The 19,572-nt window shown below is 40.3% G+C and overlaps 2 protein-coding genes across 3 annotated transcripts in view; both read left to right on the top strand.

Annotated features, from left to right (window-relative positions):
- The window catches only part of LEPROT (leptin receptor overlapping transcript), a 315,620-nt gene that overhangs the window by 269,113 nt on the left and 26,935 nt on the right, over positions 1-19,572 (top strand). The gene's annotated exons all lie outside the window — the stretch shown is intronic.
- PDE4B (phosphodiesterase 4B) overlaps positions 12,493-19,572 on the top strand; it is a 592,331-nt gene continuing 585,251 nt past the window's right edge. Inside the window, exon 1 of one of the 2 annotated variants that reach the window (XM_082357190.1) lies at positions 12,493-12,511. The gene's annotated coding sequence lies outside the window, so the exon portion shown is untranslated. Of the gene's footprint in view, positions 12,512-12,809; positions 13,166-19,572 lie in introns of those variants that run through there. The other variant, XM_082357189.1, reaches the window with a different exon arrangement.

Genomic DNA, 19,572 nt, shown 5'->3' with positions numbered 1-19,572 from the left:
AAGCAATCTACAGACTCAGTGCAATCCCTATCAAATTACCAATGGCATTATATACAGAACTAGAACAAAAAATCTTAAAATTTGTATGGAGACACACAAGACCCCGAATAGCCAATGCAGTCTTGAGGGAAAAAAACAGAGCTGGAGGAATCAGACTCCCTGACTTCAGACTATATTACAAAGCTACAGTAATCAAGACAATATGGTACTGGCACAAAAACAGAAATGTAGATCAATGGAACAGGATAGAAAGCCCAGAGATAATGTCACACACCTATGGTCAATTAATCTATGACAAAGGAGGCAAGGATATACAATGGAGAAAAGATAGTCTCTTCAATAAGTGGTGCTGGGAAAACTGGACAGCTACATGTAAAAGAATGAAATTAGAACATTCCCAGACACCATACACAAAAATAAACTCAAAATGGATTAGAGACCTAAATATAAGACTGGATACTATAAAACTCTTAGAGGAAAATACAGGAAGAACACTCTTTGACATAAATCACAGCAAGATCTTTTTTGATCCACCTCCTAGAGTAATGGAAACAAAAACAAAAATAAAGGAGCTTCAAGATGGCAGAAGAGTAAGACGTGGAGATCACCTTCCTCCCCACAAATACATCAGAAATACATCTGCATGTGGAGCAACTCCTACAGAACACCTACTGAATGCTGGCAGAAGACCTCAGACCTCCCAAAAGGAAAGAAACTCCCCATGTACCTGGGTAGGGCGAAAGAAAAAAGAAAAAAACAGAAACAAAAGAATAGGGATGGGACCTGCACCAGTGGGAGGGAGCTGTGAAGGAGGAAAGGTTTCCACACACTTGGAAGCCCCTTCATGGGCGTAGACTGTGGGTGGTGGAGGGGGGAAGCTTCGGAGCCACGGAGGAGAGCGCAGCCACAGGGGTGCGGAGGGCAAAGCAGAGAGATTCTGGCACAGAGGATCAGTGCCACCCAGCACTCACCAGCCCGAGAGGCTTGTCTTCTCACCCGCCGGGACAGGCGCGGGCTGGGAGCAGAGGCTCTGGCTTTTGTCAAATCCCAGGGAGAGGACTGGGGTTGGCTGTGTGAGCACAGCCTGAAGGGGGCTTGTGCGCCTGAAGGGGGCTTGTGCGCCACAGCTAGCCCGGAGCAGTCTGGGGAAAGGTTTGGAATTGCCGAAGGGGCAAGAGACTTTTTCTTGTCTCTTTGTTTGCTGTTGGGCAAGGAGAGGGGATTAAGTGCGCTGCTTAAAGGAGCTCCAGAGACGGGTGCGAGCCGTGGCTATCAGCGCGGACCCCAGAGATGGGCATGAGATGCTAAGGCTGCTGCTGCCCCCACCAAGAAGCCTGTGTGCAAGCACAGGTCACTATCCACACCGCCCCTCCCGGGAGCCTGTGCAGCCCGCCACTGCTAGGGTCCCGTGATCCAGGGACAACTTCTCTGGGAGAACGCACTGCGTTCCTCGGGCTGGTGCAACGTCAAGCTGGCCTCTTCCGCTGTAGGCTTGCCCCGCATCCATACCCCTCCCTCCCCCGCGGCCTGAGTGAGCCAGAGCTCCTGAATCAGCTGCTCCTTTAACCCCATCCTGTCTGGGCTCGAACTGACGCCCTCAGGCGACCTACAGGCAGAGGCAGAGCCAAATCCAAAGCTGAATCCCAGGAGCTGTGCAAACAAAGAAGAGAAAGGGAAATCTCTCCCAGCAGCCTCAGGAGCAGCGGATTAAATCTCCACAGTCAACTTGATGTACCCTGCATCTGTGGAATACCTGATTAGACAACGAATCATCCCAAATTGAGGAGGTGGACTTTGGGAGCAATGATATATATATATATATTTCCCTTTTTCTCTTTTTGTGAGTGTGTATGTCTATGCTTCTGTGTGTGATTTTCTCTGTATAGCTTTGGCTTTACCATTTGTCCTAGGGTTCTCTCTGTCCTTTTTTTTTTTTTTTTTTAAGTATAGTTTTCAGCGCTTGTTATCATTGGTGGATTTGTTTTGGTTTGGTTGTTCTCTTCCTTCTTTCTTTTTTAAAATTGCTTAAAAATTTTTTTAATAATTATTTTTTGTTTTTTATTTTAATAACTTTTTATTTTATCTTATTTTATTTTATTTTATCTTTTTCTTTCTTTCTTTCTCCCTTTTATTCTGAGCCGTGTGGATGACAGGCTCTTGGTGCTCCAGCCAGGCGTCAGGGCTGTGCCTCTGAGGTGGGAGAGCCAAGTTCAGGACATTGGTCCACCAGAGACTTCCCAGCTCCACATAATATCAAACGGGGAAAATCTCCCAGAGATCTCCATCTCAACGCCAAAACCCAGCTCCACTCAACGACCAGCAAGCTACAGTGCTGGACAGCCTATGTCAAACAACTAGCAAGACAGGAACACAGGCCCATCCATTAGCAGAGAGGCTGCCTAAAATCATAATAAGGTCACAGACACACCAAAACACACCACTGGGCGTGGTCTTGCCTACCAGAAAGACAAGATCCAGCCTCATCCACCAGAACAGAGGCACTAGTCCCCTCCACCGGGAAGCCTACACAACCCACTGAACCAACCTTAGCCACTGGGGGCAGACACCAAAAACAATGGGAACTATGAACCTGCAGCCTGCGAAAAGGAGACCCCAAACACAGTAAGTTAAGCAAAATGAGAGGACAGAGAAACACACAGCAGATGAAGGAGCAAGATAAAAACCAACCAGACCTAACAAATGAAGAGGAAATAGGCAGTCTACCTGAAAAAGAATTCAGAATAATGACAGTAAAGATGATCCAAAATCTTGGAAATAGAATGGAGAAAATACAAGAAACATTTAACAAGGACCTAGAAGAACTAAAGAGCAAACAAACAATCATGAACAACACAATCAATGAACTTAAAAATTCTCTAGAAGGAATCAATAGCAGAATAACTGAGGCAGAAGAACGGATAAGTGGTCTGGAAGATAAAACAGTGGAAATAACTACCACAGAACATAATATAGAAAAAAGAATGAAAAGAATTAAAGTCAGTCTCAGAGACCTCTGGGACAATATTAAACGTACCAACATTCGAATTATAGGGGTCCCAGAAGAAGAAGAGAAAAAGAAAGGGATTGAGAAAATATTTGAAGAGATTATAGTTGAAAACTTCCCTAACATGGGTAAGGAAATAGTTAGTCAAATCCAGGAAGCACAGAGAGTCCCATACAGAATAAATCCAAGGAGAAACACAGCAAGACACACTTTAATCAAACTATCAAAAATTAAATGCAAAGAAAAAATATTAAAAGCAGCAAGGAAAAAACAACAAATAACACATAAGGGAATCCCCAGAAGGTTAAGAGCTGATCTCTCAGCAGAAACTCTGCAAGCCAGAAGGGAGTGGCAGGGCATATTTAAAGTGATGAAAGGGAAGAAACTACAACCAGTATTACTCTATCCAGCAAGGATCTCATTCAGATTTGACAGAAAAATTAAAACCTTTACAGACAAGCAAAAGCTAAGAGAATTCAGCACCATCAAATCAGATTTACAACAAATGCTAAAGGAACTTCTCTAGGCAGCAAACACAAGAGAAGGAAAAGACGTACAATAACAAACCCAAAACAATTAAGACAATGGTAATAAGAACATACATATCGATAATTACCTTAAATGTAAATGGATTAAATGCTCCCACCCAAAGACATAGACTGGCTGAATGGATACAAAAACAAGACCCATATATATGCTGTCTACAAGAGACCCACTTCAGACCTAGGGGCACATACAGACTGAGAGTGAGGGGATGGAAAAATGTATTCCATGCAAATGGAAATCAAAAGAAAGGTGGAGCAGCAATTCTCATATCAGATAAAATAGACTTTAAAACAAAGAGTATTATAAGAGACAAAGAAGGACACTACATAACGATCTCGGCATCAATCCAAGAAGAAGATATAACAATTGTAAATATTTATGCACCCAACATAGGAGCACCTCAATACATAAGGCAAATACTAAGAGCCATAAAAGGGGAAATCGACAGTAACACAATCATAGTAGGGGACTTTAACACCCCACTTTCACCAATGGACAGATCATCCAAAATGAAAATAAATAAGGAGACACAAGCTTTAAATGATACCTTAAACAAGATGGACTTAATTGATATTTATAGGACATTCCATCCAAAAACAACAGAATACACTTTCTTCTCAAGTGCTCATGGAACATTCTCAAGGATAGATCATATCTTGGGTCACAAGTCAAGCCTTGGTAATTTTAGAAAAATTGAAATCGTATCAAGTATCTTTTCTGACCACAATGCTATAAGACTAGATATCAATTACAGGAAAAAATCTGTAAAAAATACAAACACATGGAGGCTGAACAATACACTACTTAATAACCAAGAGATCACTGAAGAAATCAAAGAGGAAATCAAATAATACCTAGAAACACATGACAATGAAAACACGATGACTTAAAACCTATGGGATGCAGCAAAAGCAGTTCTAAGAGGGAAGTTTATAGCAATACTATCCTACCTTAAGAAAGAAGAAACATCTCAAATAAACAACCTAACCTTACACCTAAAGCAATTAGAGAAAGAAGAACAAAAAAACCCCAAAGTTAGCAGAAGGAAAGAAATCATAAAGATCAGATCAGAAATAAATGAAAAAGAAATGAAGGAAATGATAGCAAAGATCAATGAAACTAAAAGCTGGTTCTTTGAGAAGATAAACAAAATTGAAAAACCATTAGCCAGACTCATGAAGAAAAAAAGGGAGAAGACTCAAATCAATAGAATGAAAAGTGAAAAAGGGGAAGTAACACCAGACACTGCAGAAATACAAAGGATCATGAGAGATTACTACAAGCAACTATATGCCAATAAAATGGACAACTTGGAAGAAATGGACAAATTCTTAGAAATGCACAACGTTCCAAGGCTGAACAAGGAAGAAATAGAAAATATAAACAGACCAATCACAAGCACTGAAATTGAAACTGAGATTAAAAATCTTCCAACAAACAAAAGCCCAGAACCAGATGGCTTCACAGGCGAATTCTATCAAACATTTAGAGAAGAGCTAAATCCTATCCTTCTCAAACTCTTCCAAAATATAGCAGAGGGAGGAACACTCTCAAACTCATTCTACGAGGCCACCATCACCCTGATACCAAAACCAGACAAAGATGTCACAAAGAAAGAAAACTACAGACCAATGTCACTGATGAACAAAGATGCAAATATCCTCAACAAAATACTAGCAAACAGAATCCAACAGCACATTAAAAGGATCATACACCATGATCAAGTGGGGTTTATCCCAGGAATGCAAGGATTCTTCAATATACGCAAATCAATCAATGTGACACACCATATTAACAAATTGAAGGAAAAAACCATATGACCATCTCAATAGATGCAGAGAAAGCTTTTGACAAAATTCAACACCCATTTATGATAAAAACCCTGCAGAAAGTAGGCATAGAGGGAACTTACCTCAACATAATAAAGGCTGTATATGACAAAACAACAGCCAACATCATCCTCAGTGGTGAAAAACTGAAACCATTTCCACTAAGATCAGGAACAAGACAAGGTTGCCCACTCTCACCATTATTATTCAACATAGTTTTGGAAGTTTTAGCCACAGCAATCAGAGAAGAAAAAGAAATAAAAGGAATCCAAATCGGAAAAGAAGAAGTAAAGCTGTCACTGTTTGCAGATGACATGATAATATACATAGAGAATCCTGAAGATGCTATCAGAAAACTACTAGAGCTAATCAATGAATTTGGTGAAGTAGCAGGATACAAAATTAATGCACAGAAATCTCTTGCATTCCTATACACTAATGATGAAAAATCTGAAAGTGAAATTAAGAAAACACTCCCATTTACCTTTGCAACAAAAAGAAAAAAATACTTAGGAATAAACCTACCTAAGGAGACAAAAGACCTGTATGCAGAAAATTATAAGACACTGATGAAAGAAATTAAAGATGATACAAATAGATGGAGAGATATACCATGTTCTTGGATTGGAAGAATCAACATTGTGGAATTGACTATACTACCCAAAGCAATCTAGAGATTCAATGTAATCTCTATCAAACTACCAATTGCATTTTTCACAGAACTAGAATAAAAAATTTCACAACTTCTATGGAAACACAAAAGACCCCAAATAGCCAAAGCAATCTTGAGAAAGAAAAACAGAGCTGGAGGAATCAGCCTCCGGACTTCAGACTATACTACAAAGCTACAGTAATCAAGACAGTATGGTACTGGCACAAAAACAGAAATGTAGATCAATGGAACAGGATAGAAAGTCCAGAGATAAACCCACGCACATATGGTCACCTTATCTTTGATAAAGGAGGTAAGAATATATAATGGATAAAAGACAGCCTCTTCTATAAGTGGTGCTGGGAAAACTGGACAGCTACATGTAAAAGAATGAAATTAGAATACTCCCTAACACCATACACAAAAATAAACTCAAAATGGATTAAAGACCTAAATGTAAGGCCAGACACTATCAAACTCTTAGAGGAAAACATAGGCAGAACACTTTATGACATAAATCACAGCAAGATCCTTTTGATCCACCTCCTAGTGAAATGGAAATAAAGACAAAATACACAAATGGGACCTAATGAAACTTAAAAGCTTTTGCACAGCAAAGGAAACCATAAACAAGATGAAAAGACAACCCTCAGAATGGGAGAATATATTTGCCAATGAAGCAGCTGACAAAGGATTAATCTCCAAAATTTACAAGCAGCTCATGCAGCTCAATATCAAAAAAACAAACAACCCAGTCAAAAAATGGGCAGAAGACCTAAATAGACATTTCTCCAAAGCTGATATACAGATTGCCAACAAATACATGAAAGAATGCTCAACATCATTAATCATTAGAGAAATGCAAATCAAAAGTACAATGAGATATCATCTTTCACCAGTCAGAATCGCCATCATCAAAAAATCTTCAAACAGTAAATGCTGGAGAGGGTGTGGAGAAAAGGGAACCCTCATACACTGTTGGTGGGAATGTCAATTGATACAGCCACTCTGGAGAACAGTATGGAGGTTCCTTAAAAAACTAAAATTAGAGCTACCATACGACCAAGCAATCCCACTGCTGGTCATATACCCTGAGAAAACCATAACTCAAAAAGAGTCATGTACCACAATGTTCATTGCAGCTCTATTTACAATAGCCAGGATTGGAAGCAACCTAAGTGTCCATCGACAGTTGAATGGATAAAGAAGATGTGGCACATATATACAATGGAATATTACTCAGCCATAAAAAGGAATGAAACTGAGTTATTTGTAGTGAGGTGGATGGACCTAGAGTCCATCATACAGAGTGAAGTAAGTCAGAAAGAGAAAAACAAATACCATATGCTAACACATATATATAGAATCTAAAAAAAAAAAAAAAAGGGTTCTGAAGGACCTAGGGGCAGGACAGGAATAAAGATGAAGACATAGAGAATGGACTTGAGGACTCGGGCAGGGGAAGGGTAAGCTGGGACGAAGTGAGCGAGTGGCATTGACATATATACAGTACCAAATGTAAAATAGATAGCTAGTGGGAATCAGCTGCATAGCACAGGGAGATCAGCTTGGTGCTTTATGACCACCTAGAGGGGTGGGATAGGGAGAGTGTGAGGGAGACACAAGAGGGAGGGGATACGGTGATATATGTATACATATAACTGATTCACTTTGTTATACAGCAGAAACTAACACACCATTGTAAAGCAATTATACTCCAATGAAGATGTTTAAAAAAAATTTAAAAAAAAACGTGGAATGCCTTTTTATGTGTTCATACTTCTTCTGTGTCCTTCAGTAGTCTACCAAAGTTTTCTGTGTATAGATCTTATACATTTCCTGTTTAGTGTATTCTTGGATATTTCAGCTTTTTTGTTGTTAATATAAATTAGATATTATATTCATTATATTGTCTAACTGTTTATTTGTATATGTAAAAATGTATTTTATATTGATATACTGCTTATTATTTGTAATAGTTTTCAATTTAGTTACTTTGGTTTTCCAGATATACTCTCATATTTTCTACAAATTGTGATGGTTTTGCAGCCTGAATTGATGAAAAATGGCCATATATTAAGCCATAAAAAAACTTCAATAAAATCTAAAAATAAGGAATTACGGACACAATTCTATGCTGAAAATGCAATAAAACTAGAAATCAATAGAAAATCAGAAAATCAAAAATCTTTCCACCTGGAAATTATTAAAAAATTCTCTTACATACTCATGAACAAAACTTGAAGGATTTTTAGAAAATAATGATAAAAGAAAACACTACCTAGCAGGATTCTGTGACACAGCATTAGCTTAATTAATTAAATAAGCATCAACTCAAAAACGTAGAGAAACACTACTAAGTAAAAAGAAGGAAAACAGAAACAAAGAACTAAGTCATTTAGAAGAAGAAGTGAAAGTGATTAGAATTAATACATAATTCTAAAAGCTGGGTTTTTATCATTATAAAAATAAAACATCTAAAATATTGTTAAATTAATCAGGAAAAGAGATACAAACTACTAAGTATAAAATAGATAAGCAACAAGGATCTATTGTATAGTACAGGGAAATATAGTCATTACTTTGTAGTAACTTTAAATAGAGTATAATCTATAAATGTACTGAATTACTATGTTGTACATCTGAAATCAATACAATATTGTAAATCAACTATACTTAAATTAAAAAAAAAGATATAAGTACTAAAAATTAGAAATGATAAAGTGTTAAAGCACAGAAAGAGAATGCTCATATAATCCTAAGGATTACTCTAATCTACTATAATCTAATTGAATATAATGTGTCCCCATAATTTATTCTTCATTTTTGCTCCCCCTAAGAGAAAATTTTAACTTAATTTCTCCCTAGTGAGAGAAATTAAATTGTAAGGAATAATATGTCTTGAGTTAACTATCATAAACCAACTTTCTTTAGTGCATGTTGTTTACTTTCAACATTTAGATTCAGGACTTTTTTTTTAATTTCAGGAAAATTCTCTCATAATTCTGTTTGAAAGTATTTGCTCTGTCCCACTGCTAAGGTTTTCTCCTTCAGAGACTCTGATTTTAGGTATGCTGGCTCTTCATTACATTTCTTCTATTGCTGTCATTTTCATGTAATACTTTAAAAATATATTTCTCATTATTTTCATTTAACGTTAGCCATTCTTCTTATACCTGTGTTCCCTGTTACTTACTTATCCACAGTGCTTATTCCTCTCTGTGTTTCTTCCAATTTGTGTTGTCTTCATTTTTGTGATGGTTTAGTTCTTTTTCTTCTTCATACCTGATTTATATCAGCTCATTTCAGCCTCATCTCTTTTCTTTGTTTCTTCATTTGTGCTGTTATCTTTCATAATAGATCATATTGATTCGTTAACATAATAGTAAATATATTTCATTTAGGGAGGAAATATAGCTTAATAAATAAGAGTTACAGACACTGGAGAAAGAATGAGTGGGTTTTAATACTGGCTTCTCCTCTGACTAGCTGTGTGATCTTGAACAAGTTATTTAACTTTTAAGTATCTTAGTTCTTTTCATATACATAATAGGAATAACAATGATGCCTAAATTCACAGAGTCGTTTTGAGAATCTATTGAGTTCATATCTGCAAAGTGGTTAGAATATTACCTGGCAACAATAAATCCTATTCATGTTTTACCTATTGGATTCTTTTTCATTGCAAAATACATAGTCACAACTTTCACTGGCTCTGTGGCAACTCTTTTTTCCTCATCTCTTGGTGAATTTTGACGCTTCTTTTTAAATGGTGTCTTTATATCCTTTTATAGTATCTTTGTATCCTTTTTGTGCCAGTTTCTTCTTTATCACCCCTCACTACTGAATGAATTATATTTTTCTGGTCAGTCCTTATAGAAAGTTCCTGACATGGATGCTTCAAGTTAGCTTTCCTGTTCTCTCAGTCAAAAAGCTCTTACTTTCTGTGTTAGATTGTTGTATTAAAGACCTCCAACAATGACACCATTCCATATCCATGCCCTCGCACATTGACTCTATTCTTAGCTGTATGACTTGCTTTAGACAATGAGACATTAGTAAACATGACACATGCAGAATTCTGAAAGGGTGTGAACATTGGGACCTGCCCTCTCTCTTGCTACTGGGAACTCTTTCACCTCCATGTGAAAAAGCCTGAGCTAGCTTTCTGGAAAGAGTCTCCAGGTGTCCAAGCCTTTCCTCCTGAGGCCCAAATACATGAGTGAGACCTGCTGACACCACATGGAGACCAGCCATTCCAGTTGAGCCCACCCCAATTTGTCACCTCATTGAATTGTAGGCCAATAACTGGTAGCTTCTTAAACCATTGTTTTGGGTGGTTTGTCATGCAGCAGTACATTACAGATTCACTTTTATTGCTGCCTCAAAAAACAGACTGCTTCCAGTAATGATGGCTTCTCTGTAAACGTACTCCCTTTGAGTCCCTGAAGTAAATTTGGTTCAGGAGACCTTTTGCTAACAGCTCTGTGCTCCCCAGTTCTTGCAAACAAGGAATAGGGCTCCTACATCTCATAGCAACTACCTCATCTTTAAGGATTATAGTTTTGTTGACCCTGAGACCTGCTACTGGGTTCCCTGGAAATCCTCTGCGCCTCTTATCCCCTCCATGTGTGCCTCTTCTGCCTTATAGTTTAATCGATGACATCATCTTCATACTGGAGTCCATTTAATTCTTTTTTGCAACAAGACCACTTTGGACATATTTTTCAGAAGACGATATAATAACCTTGAGTGCTTTAGTAATCGTTAATACTTTTCAAAGTTCTAATATTCAGAGAGGGGGAGCGTGCCACTCAGACTGGTTCTTTTTTTCTGAGACTGAATCACAGTTTAGGTTCCCATCCCACGCTCTATTCGGGCAACGGTCTCTTTATATTTAATGAGTCTGACTAATTAATCATCACTGGATTTCAGGAAAAAGAGATTATATTGTCATCATTTTACAGAGACTGTGTCAGAAGCATGACTGCGTTGCAGGATTTATTGGCTTCTCTCCAGATGCTCATTGCTTCCATATTATTAATTTTGGCTTTGGGCTCAATTTCAAGCTAATAGATAAGGTAGATGGTATAGGATGTAAAGCAACAGGCCCAAGAAGGCAGCATCTCAGCTGGGGAGGACCAGGAGTTCTACACTCCAAGGGCTAGTGTTTGGTAATGTTACCTCCGAAACTGTAAATGGGAAACAGTGCAGGGCAGGAGTTCATTACCTATCTACATTAATAAGCTCTCAGGTGTGACTTTGAATGAGTGGGTATGTAAAGCTGGTTTGGATTAATTGCTGAATAATAGAAGGTTATTGCCATTTCTTTGGGACACTGTTATTTGCCCCTTAATGCACAGTTCAAAAGGGATCTAATTCCATGGCCGATTCCCCCTCCAGCTAGAGAAAATTCCTCCCACTAATGTAATTGGTATGTGTTTCTGTTGTGTAATACTTGTATCGTCCGTTCTGGGCTTTCATAGTTGCTTCTCCCACTAGGCTGTGAGCTCCTTGGGTTTAGGAACTGTGTCCTAATCATCTCTGTACCCCAGCATCTGGCACAGTATATTGTGCTCACTGCAAATGGGTGTGCCCTAATATTTATTGGCATAAACTGAGAAATAAGCCAATTTTATCCATTAAGGTCTTTTTGGTCTCTAGCTTGTTGGAGCAGCTCACTAGGCAGAGTTAACTGCCTTCCTATCTTTCTCTTTTCCTTGCCATCTTTCTTCTCTCTTTCTATGACTGTAAGGGTTGGACAACTGGGGAAAAGGAAGCCTGTGTTTCTCACATCGCCCCCCGCCCCCCAAGACCCCCATAGCTGGCAGGCCTCCACGCAGCTGCGTTCTTTCAAGGTGGGGCAGTCAGGCTCCCGGGTGCCTGTTGCTGGGTCACACAAATTCCCAAGTTTTGGGACCCACTCCCAGGGTATCTTGGTGGGGCACCTCCGCGGTGGTGATCTGACCGGTTGGCTCAGTAGCACTGCGCTGATCCACTCTTGGACCTCCTGTGTGCAACCCGAGAGCAGCGGGCTCTCACCCTCCCTCGGGCTCCTTCCACGTAATTGCCCCACTCACTCCCTCGCCTCCCCGCACCCGAGCTCTGAGTGCTCTCCCTCCCCATCCCTCTTTGTGTCCCCCCTTGGCAGCGGAGCCTCTAGCACCGTATTCACGGCAGTTGAAGAGCGAGTGACTGACACGTTCCAGGGACTGCCAATCGCAGCGAGCGCGGCCGGCGGGGGGAGGGTGCGTAGTGGCAGACGGCCGCTGGGATTATGAATGGGGGTGGGGGGGCCGGCGAGTGTGGGGTTCAAACCAGGCTTTTCGGCATCCGGCTTTGGCTAGGCACGCAGGGCTGTGCGTAATCCTTCAGCCGGGGAGGGAAGGGAGATGCCGCGAGCTCCCGGCTGAGAGTGAGGGTTATTTTGCAAAACTCCCTTGGTCTAGTGCTGGTGGAGTACTGCGGGCGGTCGGCGAGGTAGGTGGGGGAGGAAAATAAGCGGGGTGGGGAATCGGGGAGAGGCCAGAAGGCTGGGGACCGTGTGCCTTGCTCCTTAGAATTGACAGGTGGCCGCCGCAGCAGTTACAACCTACTATACAGCATCTAGTCCGTGCAATATGATCCAATTGTTATTCCCCGCGCCGGGCTGAAGAGCGCAGCGCGGCAGACCAAGTGCCGCCGGTGAGCTGTCTCGCCGGGGGAGCGGGGCAGTGGGAGAACAGAGGGGGAGTTTGGGGGGCCAGCTGAGGAGACAGGAGCTCGGGGGCGCGTCGCGGCCGTCCGTGCCGCCCCTGCGGGGTCCTCCACGCCGGCAGGTCCGTGCGCGCTCCGCAGCCGCCCCCGGTTTGTGCGCGCCTTTCCGGGGCTGCCGGCCCCGCTTCCGCGGTGGCTGCGGGCTGCGAATAGCCGGCCGGGCTGCACGCGAGCGGCGCGCCAGCGTCTCGCCGGCGTCTCCCCGCCGCCTCTCGTGCCCCGGGCAGGGAAGCGCGGAGGGCTGGCTCGCCTCGCACGGACGAGCTGCGCGGGGCGGAGCCGCCGCCGGAGCCCGGGCGTCCAGAGCGCGGCGGCCGCGGCAGTGCACCGGCGGCGCGTCGAACAGGACGAGGGCGGCTTCCGCGAGGGTAGCCGGAGGTAAGGGCTGTCCCATAGGCTGCGGGTTTATTTCCCCCCGTCTCTTACTCGGTCACACAGCGAAGCCGAAATGGAGAGTGTGGGTGCTGCGGGGCTCGTAGGGAGCGCGGGGGGAATATGGGGCCGCGCCAGGATGGTCGCCTTGACCGCGACGTTCCTACCCCTTCTGGTAAATCCGCCAGCCGGCCCTTACTCTTCGCTCGCTCCTCCTCTGCTTCTGCCTTCGGCCCTGAACTCCTTGGAAAGTCCCTGGGAAGGAGAGAGCCAAGAGAGGATGGAGAAGGGCAGAAGGATTCGCCCGGGAGTGGGCGAAGGGTTGGCGCGCTGCGCCAGGTGATTGACAGTGGGCACGGGAGGGAGCCTGAAGTACCCGAGAGTTTGCAGGGCTGCGGCCCCAGGATGGTCCTGCCTGCCCGGGGTTTGGGTGCACCACCAAGTGGTTAAGCCCAGGCCACGGCTTAACGAAGGCTCCGGTAGGAACTTTTGGGAAGCTTTGTCTCATGTTTGGGGAGGGGTGCTGGGGTGTGTTTAGAGCCTGGCCCTTTCTAAGCTACGAGTGTGTGTGTGTGTGTGTGTGTGTGTGTAGGGTTTTATCCCGCTTCCTTCCTGCCTTCCCTCCTCTTCCATCTTCCTGTTTTGCTTCCTTCCTTCTCTTTTTTCACAGACCACCCCCCTTCCAAGTGCTGTATTTCAAATTATTCTGAACCTACTGTAGTCAATAGCTTTAAAGCAAGTATGAAGAAGAGAGCACAGAGGAATAGCTCTTAAATAGTGTGGTTCATTTTAAAGACAAATATATGTGTATACACACGCCTGGGATAAATTTGAAGAAATATTTTGAGGCTCCTGCCTAAAATTACATTACATTTACATTATGTTGACATCACATGTATATGATATTACTAAACAGAAATGATAAATCTGTGCATTTCATCTCTTCGATCTGTATGAGATATAGCTATTCTTTGAATCACAAACATCTTTTAAATTCAGAGGTTTCCGGCTACTTGAAAGCCCTGGGCTACAGTGTGAGAATAAAAGACACATTAAATTTTAAAAGAAGTACAGATGCTGGGTTTTTTTTAGTGGACCATCCACGTTCCCCATCTTCCTTTTACTAAAAGCTGGTTGTTATGCCAATAATTTTCATAAAAGCAAAAATAATCTGGGGACTTTTACCTAGTGTTTTTACCTAAGCCTAAGGTGTAGGGAGGGGTCTGGAAGTTATCTGTGCATGAATTCGACATGAAGGTGGATAAGGTAAATGATTTCACTTCAGGTGAAAGGAAATTCAGCTGCACTTCCCTCTGAGGGTACCTCATTTACATTACGATATGCCAAGAGAGAAATCCCCTTAATGTCAACATGTGTCTTCAGCATAACAATGGTCTATTCAACTCTTCAAATCTGTACTTGTAGGACTTGGCTAGTAACATATTTGCTGGCTGTTTGTGTTCTTTTTCAACAACAGAATCCCAATTACAAAAAATAAGTAAAGTTGTTGAGTAGGCTGGAATGGTTGAGATGGCATGATTGATACATTGAGGCCATCTATCTGTATATCTATCATCTCTCTGTATTATAACAGTTGTGAGGTAATCAATTTTGCAATATGTCTACTTGTATTTTTTTTCTCAGCCGATCTGCCTTTTAGTTTATTTCTGACTTGACGTATTTTACAAAGATAAATTATATTGAATTTCTCTAGAGGGTACCCACTTAAGCATGCTTGTTTCTCTTGAATAGAACTGGTTTTGATATGAGGACTGAGATGTCAATCATATATGGTTTTCTGATCTTGAAGTCTTTTGCCTGTCTAGAGACAGGTATTTAATAATAGTACTGTGCCCGAGTAAGGATTTGTGTATGATAAAAATATTAGACACAGAAATGGTATTTTCATGTTGTTTACAAACTGAAGCTTTAAAATTGTGAAGGCATAAAGAGTCCCAGGTTGCTCTTAATCTCTTATTTGGCTTACTTTGATTAGGGAGCAAGAGGTACATGATGCAATCTTGAGTTAGAAGGATTTGGGGGTTAGTAATTTGGATTTATCTTTTATTATTATGGCATAAAACGTCATTGCTCTTTCCAAGAAAATTTGAGCAGCAAGCTTCAGAGCAAGTGTTGGGGATGTTGATCACGGGACAAATGGGTTCCTTTGAGCGCTGTTTTTTTTGCAGTCACCTTGTGGTAATATGGCAGACGCTGTGATGTGCCAAACCCCGCTTCAAGGAGAGCTTGTTGCCCCAGCTTGTGGGAGTGCTATCTATCAGCAGACGGTCTTCGAGGGCCAGTCCCTCTGATGATTGCCTGAACTGTAGAAAGCCCCTTTGTCCAAGGTCACGCCACTTTCCAGGGCAGCTCACATTCAATGGCTGATCCATGTTAGAGTATAAAGGCTCGGCCATCTCAGTCCAGCTCCAGGTAACTCTGAAGGACCATTCTGGCTCTGGAAACCCCCATGGGGCTTGTGTTGCAGCACCGAGTCTCCCTTTGCCCATTTCTGCTTCCTTCCCCATTCTCAGATGTTGATAGCAAGGCAGTGCTTAATAAAATTGCATGCTCAACTTCATCTTGGAGTCGGCTGCCCTGGGGAAGCCATCCTGTAGCAACACCTCCTTCATGCACGTTTGTTTTGCCTGTTTTAATCTTTTAAAATATAGTGTCACTTCTCACTGGAGGACATTTCTATGTCCCTGATCCTCTTCTGTCCCTCCTTGTTATACCATTCTTTCCTTTTAGTGGACTTATACTTTCTTTAGTCTCTTTTCGGTCTATTGATTTAAATATTGTATATATTTCTATACTTTGAGTAGGAGGTATTTTTATGTTTTCAACATTCACGTTTTGTCTTAACAGATGATATTAATCAAAATATCTACTCTCGAATACTAAAAGGCTCTACAATGTTATAATTCTGATCATACTTCATGTTTCATAATATTGTATAGTGATATAGTTCTGCTACATTTTTTACAGCCATTATGTCATTTTTTATATATTTAGTTTTTCCTTTTTTTTGATTGTTTTCGTAGTCAATGCTTATTTAAATTTACCCATGTTTTCTATGTTTGCTATTGCTTCTTGCATCTCTCTCTTTCCTTCTAGATTCAAATTCCTCTTTATTAGATGTAGCTATTTGGTAAGCATATACAGATAAAACTCTTAATCTTTTTATTGTTGTTGTTGATTGTTTGAAACTATGTCATCCTAACACTTGAATAATAGACTATCTGAGAGCAGGATTCTAAGTTGACAATTATTTTTCTCATCATTTTGAAGATATTGTCTCTCTTGTTGATGATGAGTAGTTTCTTCATTGCTTTTAAGATTACTCTATAAATCAGAAGTTTGGGATTAACAGATACACACTACTATATAGAAAACAGGTAAACAAGGACCTACTGTATAACACAGGGAACTATATTTAATATCTTGTAATAACCTATAATGGGAAAGAATCTGAAAAACTATATGTATGTATGTGTATATATATATATATATATATATATATATATATATATATATATATATATAACTGAATAACTTTGCTGTGCGCCTGAGACTAACACAACATTGTAAATCAACTATACTTCGATTTACAAAAAAGAGATTACTCTGTCTTTGGTGTTCTGCAGTTTTACTGAGGTATGCCCAGGTGTGGGTTTATTTTTATGTTTTCTTCATGGGATTTCTTATGCTTCTTTAATCAGATGACTTTTCTGTTTCTTGAATTATTAAAAATTCATAGCATATCTCATCATACATTATGTTGCCTTCATTGTCTCTATTTTTTCCACTGGAATTCTTAGATATATGTTGGACCTTCCTGTTTTATGTCTCGTGTCTGTTACCTCTGTATTATTTTCTATTAAGAAATGTTTTAAAAAGGCATTTGGGTAATTATTCAGGACTATTTTCCAGCTAACTAATTCTTTATTGATATCTATTGCTTAAATTTCCATTGAGCTATGATTTATTTTTTTATTTTTAGGAGTGCTATTTGATGCCTTTTCATATCTTCCTCTTTTTTCCCTGAGTTTTTCTATCCTTTTATTTTGGATTCTATCCATATTTTGTCTCTTTAATAATTATACCTATACTTATTTTATAATAAGTATCAGATTGTTTTCTTACTTGAATTCTTCTGGGAGTTACTCATCCCAGTGGTTGGGTCTACTGGTTCTTCCAGAACTATATATCCGCTTAAAGGAGGATCCTTTCCTCATGTGGTTTATTATTGGGATTATGAACTCATCTTCAGCTGAGTTTCTGCTTTTGGTTTTTCCCTGTGGTAGCCATATTCTTCCTAGTTTTTGGAAGTTTCCCTGTAGAGTGATATTGTGTTTGCTTCTGTAGATTAACCTAGGGATTTTGCTGGTCTAGGATCCATCAGATTTAAAAAATTATTAAGGTATAATTGACATATAATATAATTGACATTTTATTAGTTTCAGGTGTACAGCGTAACGCTTTGCTATTTGTTATGTATTGTGAAATGATCACCACGTTAAGTCTAGTAATCATCCGTAGAATCGGCTTTTTCATTAATTTCTTGGCTTGCGATTCCTATACCATGCAGGTGATGTAAATTCAAACTGTGTGGGGGGAGGTTGTTTAGGGATTTAATTCAAAGAATCCTTTTTTTTTCCTTCTCTCCAGAGCCCCAGGAAAAGACAAGCTTTCTTGCTGCTTCCAGGCCAAACTCCTAGTCCTTCTTAAACTAAATGGTCAATTCTTTCAGGGTTCTTAGGCAGAGCTCTCAGCTCCTTCTTTTCATGGGTCCCAAACTAAGTTTCCTGTCCCTAAACACATGTGAAATCTCCAGCCTCTTGGCATTTGTGCCTGCGTCTAAGTTGTGTATAATTTTGGGTTGCTGTATTACCGATTTCTGTGCCTGCTATTACCATATCTGTTTCCTTTCTGTTCTGACAGCTACAGATTACCTTTCTTTTTTTTTTTCTTCAAGCTTAACACTTTAGCCTATTTCAATTTTTCCGGTCTTTTAAAAATCTAAGTATATATGTGTTTGTAGCGGAAGGGAATTTGGTTCACATGAACTCAGTCTGCCATGCTGGTGGCATAAGATGTCTTTCTGTGACTGTATACACTCTGAGAATCAACTCTTTTCAGTTATTTTCTTTTTTTTATACTATCTGCACATTATTTTTAAAAGCTTAATTTATGCTAGTCCCCTTGTCTATTTTTTCTTTTTGTGACATTAATATTTATGTTGAGTCCAGGGCAGTTGACTTACAGAGTGTCTCTAAGTATGGATTTGTCTAATGGCTTACTCACTTGGTTAGGTTCAGGTTAAATATTTTCAGCAAGAATACTCCTACATTGGTGATATGTACTTCCTATTGCATCACAACGGGAGAGTCTGTTTGTCCCATTACTGGTGAGTAAGTCAGAGCACTTGAAAGATGGTCCTTACCAAATTGATCCTTTTTTTTCCCTTTGAGGTTAATATAGACTCTGTAAAGTGATACTTTGAGACTATGTGAAAGACCAGCTTCCCCACAACTTTCACCCAGTATTCTTTCTAATTAAATTTTTTATTTTGAGACAATTGTAGATTTACATGCAATTGTGAGAAATAGTACAGAGAGATCTGTGTACCCTTCATTCAGTGTTCCCCAAGAGTAACATCTTGGAAAAGTATAACACAATATCACAACCAGGAGACTGAGACGATATAATCTGCAGCTCTTATTCGGATTTACCAGTTTTACACTTATTTGTGTAAGTGTTTAGTTCTATGCAATTTTATCACATATGTAGGTTCCTGTATTCACCACCACAGTCAAGATACAGAATAGTTCCATCACCACAAGGAGCCCTGGTGCTGCCCTTTTTATAACTACACCCACCTCCCTCGCACTCCCTGCCCCATTCCTAACCTCTGACAACCACTAATCTTCTCTTTATCACTATAAATTTGTCATTTCCAAAGTGTTATATAAATGGAATCATAGGTTGTATAATCTTTGAGGTTGTTTTTGTCCTCCACTCACCATAATTCCCCAGAGAGTCATCCAAGATGTCGTATGTGTCAATGGTTTGTTCATTTTTATTGCTGAGTACTGTCCCGATGTATGGGTGTACCCCAGCTTGTTTAGGCATTGAAGGACATTTGGGTTGTTTCCAGTTTTTGGCTATTATGATTAAAGCTGGTATGCACACGTGTGTACAGGTGTTTGTGTGGATATAAGTTTTCACTTCTCTGGGATAAATGCCCATGGGTGTGATTGTTGGGTCCTATGATAATTGCATGTTTAGTTTCATAAGAAACTGCCAAACTATTTTCCAGGGGGGCTGTATCTTTACATTCCGACCAGCAATGTATGAGCGATTCAATTTCTCTGCATTATGTTAGCGTTTAAGTCTGCCATTTTATTATG

This window comes from Balaenoptera borealis (assembly GCF_965194805.1).
Source record: "Balaenoptera borealis genome assembly, chromosome: 1".
Taxonomy (NCBI): domain Eukaryota; kingdom Metazoa; phylum Chordata; class Mammalia; order Artiodactyla; family Balaenopteridae; genus Balaenoptera; species Balaenoptera borealis.
This window is presented reverse-complemented; position numbering and strand designations above follow the sequence as displayed.